Below are 11,959 nucleotides of genomic sequence, written 5' to 3' on the forward strand. Positions count from 1 at the left end.
ACTATGCCTTTAAGACAATGACTTTATAAATGACAGAACCGTGTTGGCTGTGAGTAAGTCCTGCTGCTCTATATTGTTTGACCGAAGACACATTGTGCACTGTATCAATGATCTCTATAAAATATTTGCAATCTGCTTTTGCTTACAGCACGCCACTCTCTCTCTTTCCTTCTCCCTCCCTCCCTTTTTTATTCTCTCTGTAGTGTGCTTTGTCATCCCATTCAGTCTATTACAATCCCCTTCTGTAAAAACATTCCTCTCACTTTCAGTATTGATAATGCTGGCTCTGAGACACACCAAAGTACATTCCTCTCTTTCTGTCCTCAAATTTTTTTTTCCATGTTGATAATCTATTTATTTTTGCCTTTGTATTCATTTAGCACACTTTTGACATGTAGTCCTTTCAACACAATGATCATTTTTGCTAGAGGAAAGCTTTGTGTTTTATTTATTTATTTATGTTTCCAGGAAAGCTGTGTTATCCAAGTAATTCGTCACAATTAATGACATTAGCGCTGGTATTTTTGTTCAGATTAATTTGATTTTCCTGTCTGAGATAGGCTAATGAGAATAGAGGGGAGCGGTCGGTGGATACACGTCGGGCCAAGAACAGATGCCCTAATGAATGTCTGCGCAGGACAACGCAATCCTTCTCGAATGACGGAACTGACGACGTTGAAACCGTATACAGCATGGCGGAAACTTTTCGAGATGGAATGCAGTAAATTATATTCCCCCGTGCAATGAAAACATAGAAAGCTATTGCCACATGAGATGTTTGAACAAAGACCTGGAAGAGCGAACCTGTCTGAAATGATGATGAAGTTTTCTGTGAGCCACATTCGCTCCCCCACTTTCAAGCCTGTTTCGAATTTTCGAAAGACAAATTCTTAGCCTGTCCGATAACACGCTTGAACATTGCCGTTCTTTAAAACTATTGATGCTCTAACGTATAAGCTCTGCAGGACTTTCGTTTGCTGTACGTTTTCAAGAAAGCGCCGTTATCATTTCCAGATGTGGGTATGGAACAAAATGCAATATTTATCAAGGACAATTTATTAATCAGGCCTGCCAGCAGAGGCAGCGGTGTGGAGAGAGAAGTATGGCGCAGCGCGACGGGAAGATGAAAGCTTGTATATGATATGGGGGCCACTGTAAGCCAATCTGGCCCGCATTATAAGATCAGGTTTCTGCGCTCTCTCTTTCTCTTTAAATGAACAGGTTCATTATACTCAATGCTCATCAAATGCCTCTTTGGTTTTTAAAGCAAACTTTGTGTCAGAGCGTATTATGGTCTAAATTATTTAAAGAAGACAGAGAGAGAGAGCGAAACCAGTGGGTATTTTTTAAACAATAAACTCGGTCCTGATATAAGCTGTTTGAGTCCAGATGGTTCTCTCATGTGGTACAATAAACGGTAAACTTAAATGATGCTATTCAGCTTTCATATAAAATCAAACATAAATGAAAATGAAGCACAAAACGTCATTTTGTACATTAATGAAACATAAAGAAAACATGCAGTTTGTCTGAGCAAGGTAGAATCAGCTTGTTTGTAAAAAAAAAGAAAGAAAGTCACAAGTGTTTTCTGACCTCTATGGTTTTCACAATCATGATCTAATTATCCAATCAGATCAAAGCCCCCGGGTTCCAGGGCGGCTGTTGCCGTGGTTGCTCTAACAAGCGGGTCACACCTCAGGTGTGTGACCTCACACAGGAAAATGGCAAACAACATGTCAAGGTGACACGTTCTCACTCCAGTCGCTTCTGTAAAGAGTCAACAGACTAATAGCATTACTGTTACCAACCTACTGTTAATATTACTAAAATTCTGCCATTAGATGACAACAAAGGTACATTAACATTCAAAAGTTTGGGGTCAGTAAAATGTTTTCGGTTCTCACCAAGGCTGCATTTATTTGATTATAAACACAGTAAAACTAATATTGGGAAATATTTTTTAAATTTAAGATTACTGTTTGCTATTTTAATATATTTTAACATGTAATTTATTCCTATGATGGCAAAGCTGATTTTTCAGCAGCCAGCAGCTTTTTAATGTTTTTGTGGAAACCCTAATAGTTTTTCAGTATTCTTTGATGAATAATTTAAAATGTAAATCTTTTTTAACATTATAAACTATACTGATGCCAAATTTCTGAACATTAGTGTAATATAAATGTAAAAATTTGAAAAATGACCATTAGCCAATACCAAAATGTTAAACAATCTCTAATATTTGACAATGCGGTACTTGTATAATGATTGTCCAAGTTATCCAGGTGCAGTGTAAATTTTAGACACAAATGCAGCCGCAGTTTCCTTTTATAAACCTAACTGTCCATTTGAATATGAATTTCAAAGACCATAGTAACAGAGCAACAGTGTCCGGACCAACCCCTGATAAATTAGCAGTATGCACAATTTGTAACCCAAATGTCAGTGTCAGTTCTTGCTGCGTGCCACACTCTCAAATGTTAACCTTCTAGCCTGACAACACACAAATGAACCTGTAATTCAGTCTGTTTTTGAGCTGGACAACTCCAAGTATGGCATCCATATGACTTCTGTGTATCGTTTGTCATTCTCTAGTGTTCTCTTAGTGATCCTACTCTCTGATTTTACTCAAATAATAAGTGTTGAAAATGAAACCTCACAAAGAATGCAAAGTGTCTCTGTCACTCATGTTACATGTTGTTATAATTTCACAACATAAAAGAAACAACAACAATATGCAATTACAAGCAACTCAACAAAATAATTACACGCAAGTACATGCAATTCAATGCACTATTCATGTATTTAGACTGTAATGTGAGATCAAGTCGTGTACAATGGCAACTTATTTTTCAATGAAACACCAGTTTGAGGATATCTAGTGTCAGTGTTAAAGATCTCTCATTCATTGATGTCCTAGGAGCAGTAATGCAACTCTGTCTTTAGTAAATGATGTCTGAGAAAGTGTTTTTGCTTTTATATAGCTGTCAATCAAAACATGGGGTAAAGTATGTAAGTGTGCAGGCATGCTCTCACACACACCCATGTTCTGTCATAAATCAGTTCCTGTCATGTTTGTGTGAGTGTGCGGTTGTGTGTCCTTGAGTCGTCTCATTTTCTTGTATCACTGTAGTTCTGTTTCGATCTGGTATGAAGAAAATGTTAAAGAAAAAAAACCTTGTGGTTTATTTTGATGACTGTCTTTTCTTTGGACTAAACTTCTCAGCACTTTAATCCTTCAGCAGTTTCGAACCCTGATGAAATTTCCAAACATTTTTAACTGAAGCTTTTTTTATTTATTTCATCTGTGATGGGATTTGGATGTCCGGTTTCCACATGTATACATAGAATACATCCATTGAGGGGCCATGATAATTTAATAATATCGAATACCAAAGTTATCACTGTAAAAATAGCCTTGAATTTTTGGAGTAATTCTTGTAAAATATACTCTCGCATAGTCAAAGCGGAACATTTCTCTTCGCTCCCTCGTGTCCTAGGAGCTTCTGTTAAGAATTGAAAGCGTGATTAATTAAAAGAGGTTTTGGAAAATACAACAGGCCTTTTTTTTAGTAGTGGTCTGAATCCAAGGAAAATCTTCAGTGTGATAACTGTTGTACATTTCAAAAGTGAAACATTTAAGCGATTAGACCACAGGCACGTACACTATGGCAGATGAAGCTGGAGTGTGGGTGTGCAAAAGAATGTTTCTTGAGCTATTTTTACAGCTGATGAAGAAAGCACAACAGTGTGGGGAAATCAAGGTGTATCCTTATAGATACAGATTTGTCTTATTCTTGCAGTGGAGACTAATAGCAAGTTAAATAGCATGTTTTATTGTAGTTCAAATCCAGCTGTTTTCAATATAACATGAAATCAAAATGAATGCATGTTCCTGGTCTTGTGAACGATTCATTAGTACACAATATTCAAATGAATATTCAATATTCAAACTGTTTGTCTTTGGAATATTTACTCTAAATTGCTTGCTGTTTTTATTTCTGCTGATGTTACTTTTGCCATATTTTTAGCAAAGTTACATTCGGTCTGGCAAAATTATTGTATGTAACAGCTACTTTACAGCATCCCATTCATTCCCACCCTGAATGTTTTCACATTGAACATTCTGTTTCACTTGGAAATGCATTATATTACGTAAGTAAAATGGGTTGCGAATGTTAGTTCATGTTGACTTTAATGCTGAAATATATTTAATGTCTTTTTAAGATGAGGGGGTGAATTAATTATTAAAGATGAGTTCATCTTGAATGTGCTTGTTTGTTGACTTGTTTGTGTATATTACAGTACAATCACAAAGAATAAAAGAAGATGAGTGAAAAATGTGACATCTGAATGTTTGGTCATTTTATGCATTTTCTCTGATCGGATAGCTATCTGATTTGTTAAAATGCTTCCATTTACATTTGGCCACATAAATGTGTTTCTGCAAAACAGAAATCCGATCTTCAATTCGCTACATGCTAATTTAACGGAAATCGTCAACAAAAGCAACAGATAGCTAGATTAGAAGAGATACTCAGCTACTCATCTGCTGCAGTGCGTGTTGCGTTAGCGCTGTCATATCTGGTTATTACATGTCATATAGCCTAACTCACTCTCACACATTTTTTTTTTTTTTTACATTTTGGGAGGAGTAAAATTTACATATGTGGTTTCAACAGCCAGATGCATTTACACTTGTCCAGTTTCGTCTGGAATGTGTCCCAGACCACCTCCTGAAGTGGTTTGAGTGATTGGATTTAAATCTGTCTCGAAAGCGTTTCAGTGGGCATTTACACCTGGTCTTTTCACAATTGGATAGCTATCCGATTTGAGAAATCACATGAAGTGACCAGGTGTAAACAGGACCAAAGAGTACAAACCCACTGATGTTACTTTTTTGTCAAAACATTTTGTGTTGACATAAGATTTATTAAAACAAATGCTAACATCATCAATGTAAAGAGAGTGAGCAGGTAAACACCAGCGAACGATATCGTCTGTTTATTCTAAGCGCACACTCGTCTGCCGCTTTAAATTCTCGAGCTTGTTGTAACAGGATGGATTCTGATTGGCTGTCAATGTTTGTATTGTTCATCAGCTGGAGAAAAATCGTTTTGAAAGTGATTCCAACGATATCGTTTCTCTGTGCCTTTATCGTTATAGTTGTGGTGTGGACTCTGCTATTCTTTAATACTGAGAACGATTTTTAGAACTATATCTTTATCGTTATCTTTATAGCTATCGTACTTGGTGTGAACGGGCCTTTAAGGGATTGGCCCTACGTGTTGGCACAATTGCAAAACATAAATTTAGTTTATTTATTTAGTTTATTCTAACAAAATGTATCTCTTAGTTTACCTAATAACTTTTATTTGCACCTAGGATTATATTCACATTTGTTTCACCACAGATATTCATCAAAGAATGAACATTTTTGAAAAACCCTAGTCTACAAATGTTACTAAAGGTGTTCCCTTTGTCTTAGATCTCCATTAATTCATTGGTTCTTGTTCAATTGCACTATATTTAAATCATTCTCCTAGATCTTGGGCTGGTATCTTGACAGTTTGACCAGGAGTCAATGAATCAGGGCCATTTAATTTTCCTATTAAACATTAGGAAGCTCATCATTCCCTTTGTTTTTATAGGTGGATGGAATATCTGCAAATGTTATTTCCCGCACGGTGCACATAGAGACTCATGTAATTAGATGTCTGACAGGGTTTTTTACGGTTCGTCATGAGGGAGGTCAGTGAGTAAAAATTTCCAAATGCATTTTGGATTGAAATGCGGCTCTTTACAGGAGGAAATTTTCAAACTCGGTACGTTCATGCGGCGTTGGAAAGGTGGACTGCCATTTCAGACACCTGTATCAAGATTTCCTATCTCTCGTTTAAATAATACAGCTGTATGTTTCCATCTCAGTTCTTGGGGATGACAGCTCCGTGTGAACCGAGCTGAACAAAAACATTTCCAGGGCGCAGTGTGACCACAACAAAGAGCCAAACGTTTCCACTGAAACGTCAGTGCCACCCTGCCTCTGACAAAACAACATGCTGACAAATGTTTTGTCTAGAGCTTCACAGAGATGCCATTTCACTCAGACACCTTGACTGAAGGGAGCTTTCCAAATGTGTGTGTGTGTGTGTGTGCGTCTCAGAGGGGTGTTAGTTTTGGAGGACAATCAAACTGGCGTGAAGCGTCAGCGGTCTTCATTGTCGTTCTGTTCATCCTGCCAGTTTTATTGTGATTAGAGTTTAAGATAAACTCCCGCTCCGGCAGAGGGGCGACTCCTCGCTGTGATTGCTTTTTTCTTTATTTACTCTCTGGTGTATCTTTTGAAAGACTTTCAAACGGAGGAAAGGAGAGGGAGATAGAAAGTAAGGTTTTATTCTGTCATCATACATTCCTCCACGGCCTCTAGAGTCTGAAGCTTTGAGAAGCATTAAGCAATTCGGAGACCTGAAAAAGTGGGAAGTTTTTGCAAACGTTGAATACAAGCAAATATGCATTCAGTCTCACCTAAATCGGATCATATGAGATATTATTTTTTTTAACCAAATAGTGTCTTTTTCTTCTTATTTGCTTTAAAAAAGTAGTTTTACTGCTCTCGGTTTTCAAAAAAGAGGAGAGGAATTCCTTTTCTCCTGCTTTGTGTTAATCCAATTACCCAACACCTGCAGAGTACACTCATCTGCCAAATCCTCCCGTCCTCCTCCTCCTCTTGCTCCCTCTATCATCCTCCCTTTAAAAATGGTTTTGCGGAGAAATGGAATAATCTGTCAGACTGTTAACGTGGGTCCGGTTACACACCTGCCAAGTCTTAAGCTGAAAGAATAACACCAAACTGTTTTGAGGTATTTGAGAATGGATTAGAGAGAATTCAGGTACAAATCCAGAAACGCACCAAAATCCGGAGCTCTGTGTTGTGTGATTCACTGTGTGCTTTGCCTTATACGCTTTCAAGATGTTTAAAGTTTATATTAAACTCGGCTGGCGTCTGAGTTTTTCGGCGGAAGATGAAAAGGTGTTACCGTATCCTCCGATAACTTCTGTCCATTGTGCTTTGTTTCACAGGAAGTCATTGGTATGATGGATAGCACTGTACGAGCTTTCAGAACAGCAAATTTACGGAAAAAATGTGTCTCTGTGACTGTTTGAGCTCACCAAGACATAAACCCTTCTGCTGGACATCTTTTATCCTGAGCTGTATCCTGAAATCTGTCGTGAGAAAATGGGGCGATCACTCAAAACAGAAGTTCCTGCTTCTACTGAAGGACGAAAACCAGAATGAGCCCAGCACACCTTGTAGGCCTCTGTTTGACTTCCTGTTTAATGTTCAGCCGACAGGTGACAACTGAACTCCATCCACTCAGACTGCTAATTTAGAGCCTCTTCCTTTAGGAGCAGATTGACTAAAATAGGATTTGTGTTGTTTAAAGGAAACATGACCTTATTCCACATCTTCAGGCTCAAACTGATCTGTTGGGAAGTTTGGGGTTGGAAAGATTTAAATGTTTTTGAAAGAAGACTGTCATGCTCGCCAAGGCTGAATTTATTTGATCAAATATACAGAAAATATTACAATTTAAAAACAACTTTTCTTTTTTAATACTTTTCAAAATGTAATTAATTAATGTGATGGCAGATGGCTCTTTTGCTGGTTAATATTGTTGTGGAAACCATGATTTTTTAAAAAAAATTTAGGATTCTTTGATGAGTAGAGAGTTCAAAAGAACAGCATTTCTTTGAAATAGAAATCTTTTGTAACTTTAGAAACTTCAGATCTTTCACATCATTACATCTGTTCTACCACTTTTGCTGACTAGAAGTATTAATTGTTTAATTTCTAAAGTGAAATATATCTTGCTGACCCCAAACTTTTTAATGGTACTATATATAAATTATTTTGTTCTCTGAATTTTCTAAAGACCAAAGTTTAACCACAGTTAAACTCTAAACATACTCAGGAAACCAAATAAAAAACGCCTAGCATGAGTCTGTGGCATAAACTGAATGAATGAACCAAGCCTAGAATCAGTTTACTGTAATAGAATGAAAGTCAGGGGTTATTCCCAAGTCATGGGGTATTTTTATGTTTTGCGGGTGTTCATGACAAAGTAAATCCATATGATTACTCACACCCTGCTCTCATAGTCCGTAATAAGGAAAATAAAATACTACTCGGAAAATAACATTAAATCTCACGTAAGGGATTGCGGAGATTGTTCCATTATACATTTGTAAGAAAAATGTGTGTAATTACACTGAAACCTGTCATAACCGACCCACGTCTTTGAATGATGTTTGGGATTGTCTAAGTGAATTTATGCTTTTTCGTGACACACCCTTAGTGACTGTGTTTTGTGGGCCTGTAGCAGAGGAAGTTCAAATCTTCTGTTTTTCGGAATCTCAGGCTGAATCATTTGATGAAGCAGGATGGAGAAACTTAGTTTTCTGTTTCGGTTTGCTCTTTTAAGCACCAGGCCCAGGAACCGTTCAGATCAAAGGAGAGCAGAGCCCCCTGAATTTGTGTGTGTGTGTGCGCACGTTTATGTGCGTTTCTTGCTATGTCCCATTTGACTTGTTCTTTGTTCTATTAACATAACATGTCATCAGTAATTTGACCTTGTGAAGTAGCTAACAGTGTCTCTCTCGCAGGGAAGAAAAACAATATAAAAAAAAATCGAGAGGAAAGACAAAAAAACAAGCAGTGAAAAAAGATCCCCCTTGAAGAAAATGGCCATCAGCACTCGTGCCATCTGCATTACCCACTCCAACCCTTTGTGATTCAAACTCCATCGGCTGAAATCAGGAACAGACCGGCCGGAGCACTTAAAAACGGCTAAATTTAAAAGCCTTTTACAGAAGGAGTAGTTTAAAGTCTTTGCTAGAGGCCCTTTATTCACAAGCTTCGAAAAACAACATGCAATAAGTAGGACCTCATTTCAAATGGAAATGGAATAAAATGATGTTCATTCCTCTGTCCTCACATTGTGATATAAGAGAAGAATGTAAACGTGGAAGCATGCAAACTCATTTTATTCGGTTGAAGTAAGACTCAGTCCCTTTTGCTCTCATTAAGATTGACCCTGACAGGCCTTGTTTCTTCCTCATGGTGTTACGGTTCAACTTATGCGGTTTTAGGACATAAACATTGTATTCGCATTCAAGCATGTAGATTTACTTCACTGTCATTTTCTATTAAACAGAAACCTAACAATACCTAAATCAGCTCTCGCGCTGTATAAGAGCAGGCCTTCATGATGAATAGTTAGGCCCGAGGCTCTCATAAGCTGATTAATTTATGTGTATAACGGCTGGCAGTGAGGGGGAACCAAAATCCCCAGCACACCTGCCCCAAGACAAATGATCAAAATTACAGGGAAATGGAAAGGTAATCATATCCTGACAAACCCATTAGAATATATTTATTTATATGTATGTATTTATATTATATAATACATATATATATATGAATGTACTATTTTGTAGGATAAATAAAAACAACTTTTGCTTTAATAAATTCCTAATTTGCTGCTTATTAATAGTAAGGTAGTTTAGGTATTCGGATAGGGATGTAGAATATGCGCTTTATAAGTACTAATAAATAGCCAATATGTTAATAATAGGCATGCTAATAAACAACTAGTTAATAGTGAGAATTAGTCCCTAGGCTAAAGTGTTACCAGAACTTTTGTATATGTTATAAACTATTTATGTGTGTGTATAAATATTGTTTACAATATAAACAAGCTATGTGTATATTTATATTATATTCGATACATTACATTTAATATATGTGAACACACTCTATATGGAATATTTTATAGGATATGAATATATTAAATAAAATATAATAAATTATATACCGTGTATATACTATGAACTTTAAATTTATTTTAAAAGTAAAACAAAAATAAAACTGACTTGAATATTTTGTTGAGTGGAAAAAAGTCTTATATTTATTTTATGGATTTCTTTGAATGTCTTCAATTACACTGTTTGTATTTCCTGACGTTTAGAACTCTGTAAATTATCACTCTCACTTTTGTGAACATCAAACTTGGAGCGCAAGAGAACCTCGCAGGGGTCCCTGTACACTCCACGCTGCACGCAGATGCGCACTTATTCATGTTAATAAAACACCCAAGAGTGTTTCATCTTGTATTCTGATGCAGCTTTATGTCACTATTAAACACAAGCCAAACAAGCTGTGAGAGGAACCACATTTCAGACAGCCCTAAAGAGGGTCAAGGGCAGGTAGAAAAAGAAATTGAGGGGAAGTAATATATATCGACCGAGACATAAGCAGGGGTTTGAACTGATGTGCAGGAGAGAAGAATAAGAGAGAGATTTTTTTTCTTTATATATCTATATGTATATCCTGGCCTCGTAACCTGTGTTCCCCGTTGCTCTCAATTAAACATTTCTGTATTCAAATAGTCTGTGGGAGGCCCCCTCCTCATGACCCTGCCAGAATCTGTGTGTGTGTGTGTGTTTGAGGAATGAAATATCAGCACTTTGATACCGAATCCCTCCTGTCTGTTAACTTTGGCCAAGATGAAGGATTCTGGGGATGCTTGCCTGTATGTTCCAGTACCCCTCTCTCATATCCACCTACAGACACGGGTACGCAGACACAAGAATATTTATTTACTTATATATAGGAATGCACACTCACACAGTACAGTATATGAACCCCCACCTAGTTCCAGGTCACACAGGTCTAAGTCAATGGGGTTTCTTTGCTTTTGAACGAGATGGTGGAGAGAGTGAGAAAGAGAAAGAAAGAGAGAGATTCCAAGTGAAGACAGTGTGAAGGGCTCTTGTGGTGAGCAGATATCTCATGTATCTGAGAGAAAAGAAGGAAAACACAGCTCCCACTCTCCTCTTTTTTTCCCCTTTCTCTCGCTTTTGCTGATGGGAAATAAAATCCAGTTAAAGGGATAGTTCTGTCATCAGTTATTCACCTTCATGTTGTTCCAAAACTGTTTGACTGTCACAAAAGTTTTGAATATTGTCATATTTGCTCTTATGCATGCAGTTATAGTGAATGAGGACTGAAGCTTTTAATCTTCAAAAGGTCACTAAAGCACTCATAGAAATTTCATTAAAGTGCTCCATATGACTTCATCAGATCAATCGATTCATTAAAAAGATTCAGCACTTAGGATTTTTATGGTGTTTTTTTTTTTTCATTCACTTTCATTCTATTGAACAGAGTATCCAGGGATAATCTTAAAAGAAACATTTGTGTACTTCGTGTAGATTTGAGAGTAGTCAGCTGGCTCATTCTGTGTAGTTTTTCCAGAGCGACTGAACAAGCTGTGATGACAATGATGACGTATGTTTTGTGTTTATTCTGACACCTTCAGTTCTGCTCACAAATCCATGTTTTTATAACAGTAAAAATAATTGAATGCAATCTTAATGTTATATTGTATCATTATTTTCAAAATAAAACGGATAAAATATAGACACCGCTGTATTGGTATTTAAATAGAATAGGCTTATGTTAAGCATTATTCTTACAGGCACTGTATTAAGCAGTACATACAGTATAGAAAGAAAACTTTCTATTTCTACATTAAAACATCTGAAATGTCTGTTTATTTGACAAATATTCCATCTAATTGCTTGCAAGCACAGCACAAGCATTACTACGTGAGTAGTATTTTTTTTCCGAACACACCTGATTTTGCAGTTCCACTAGCTATTGCTAATGCTTCAGAAATCGCACATTTCACCTTTAAAGTTGCCATTAAATAATCTATTTTCTAAATGCATATTATTTAGCTTTTTGTGAACTTTGTATCTGTGCGTATGTTATTTTTATTTTTATTTTTTTATCGTAATTTTTAATCAAACTGTCAATCTTCTGTAGACTTCTCTCTGGTATACTGGACTTCTCCAATCATTCCATCTGTATAAGTCCCGCCCTCAAGCTTGCATTCAG

This window comes from Sinocyclocheilus rhinocerous, unplaced genomic scaffold (assembly GCF_001515625.1).
Source record: "Sinocyclocheilus rhinocerous isolate Xijiao unplaced genomic scaffold, SAMN03320098_v1.1 scaffold1243, whole genome shotgun sequence".
NCBI classification, from domain to species: domain Eukaryota; kingdom Metazoa; phylum Chordata; class Actinopteri; order Cypriniformes; family Cyprinidae; genus Sinocyclocheilus; species Sinocyclocheilus rhinocerous.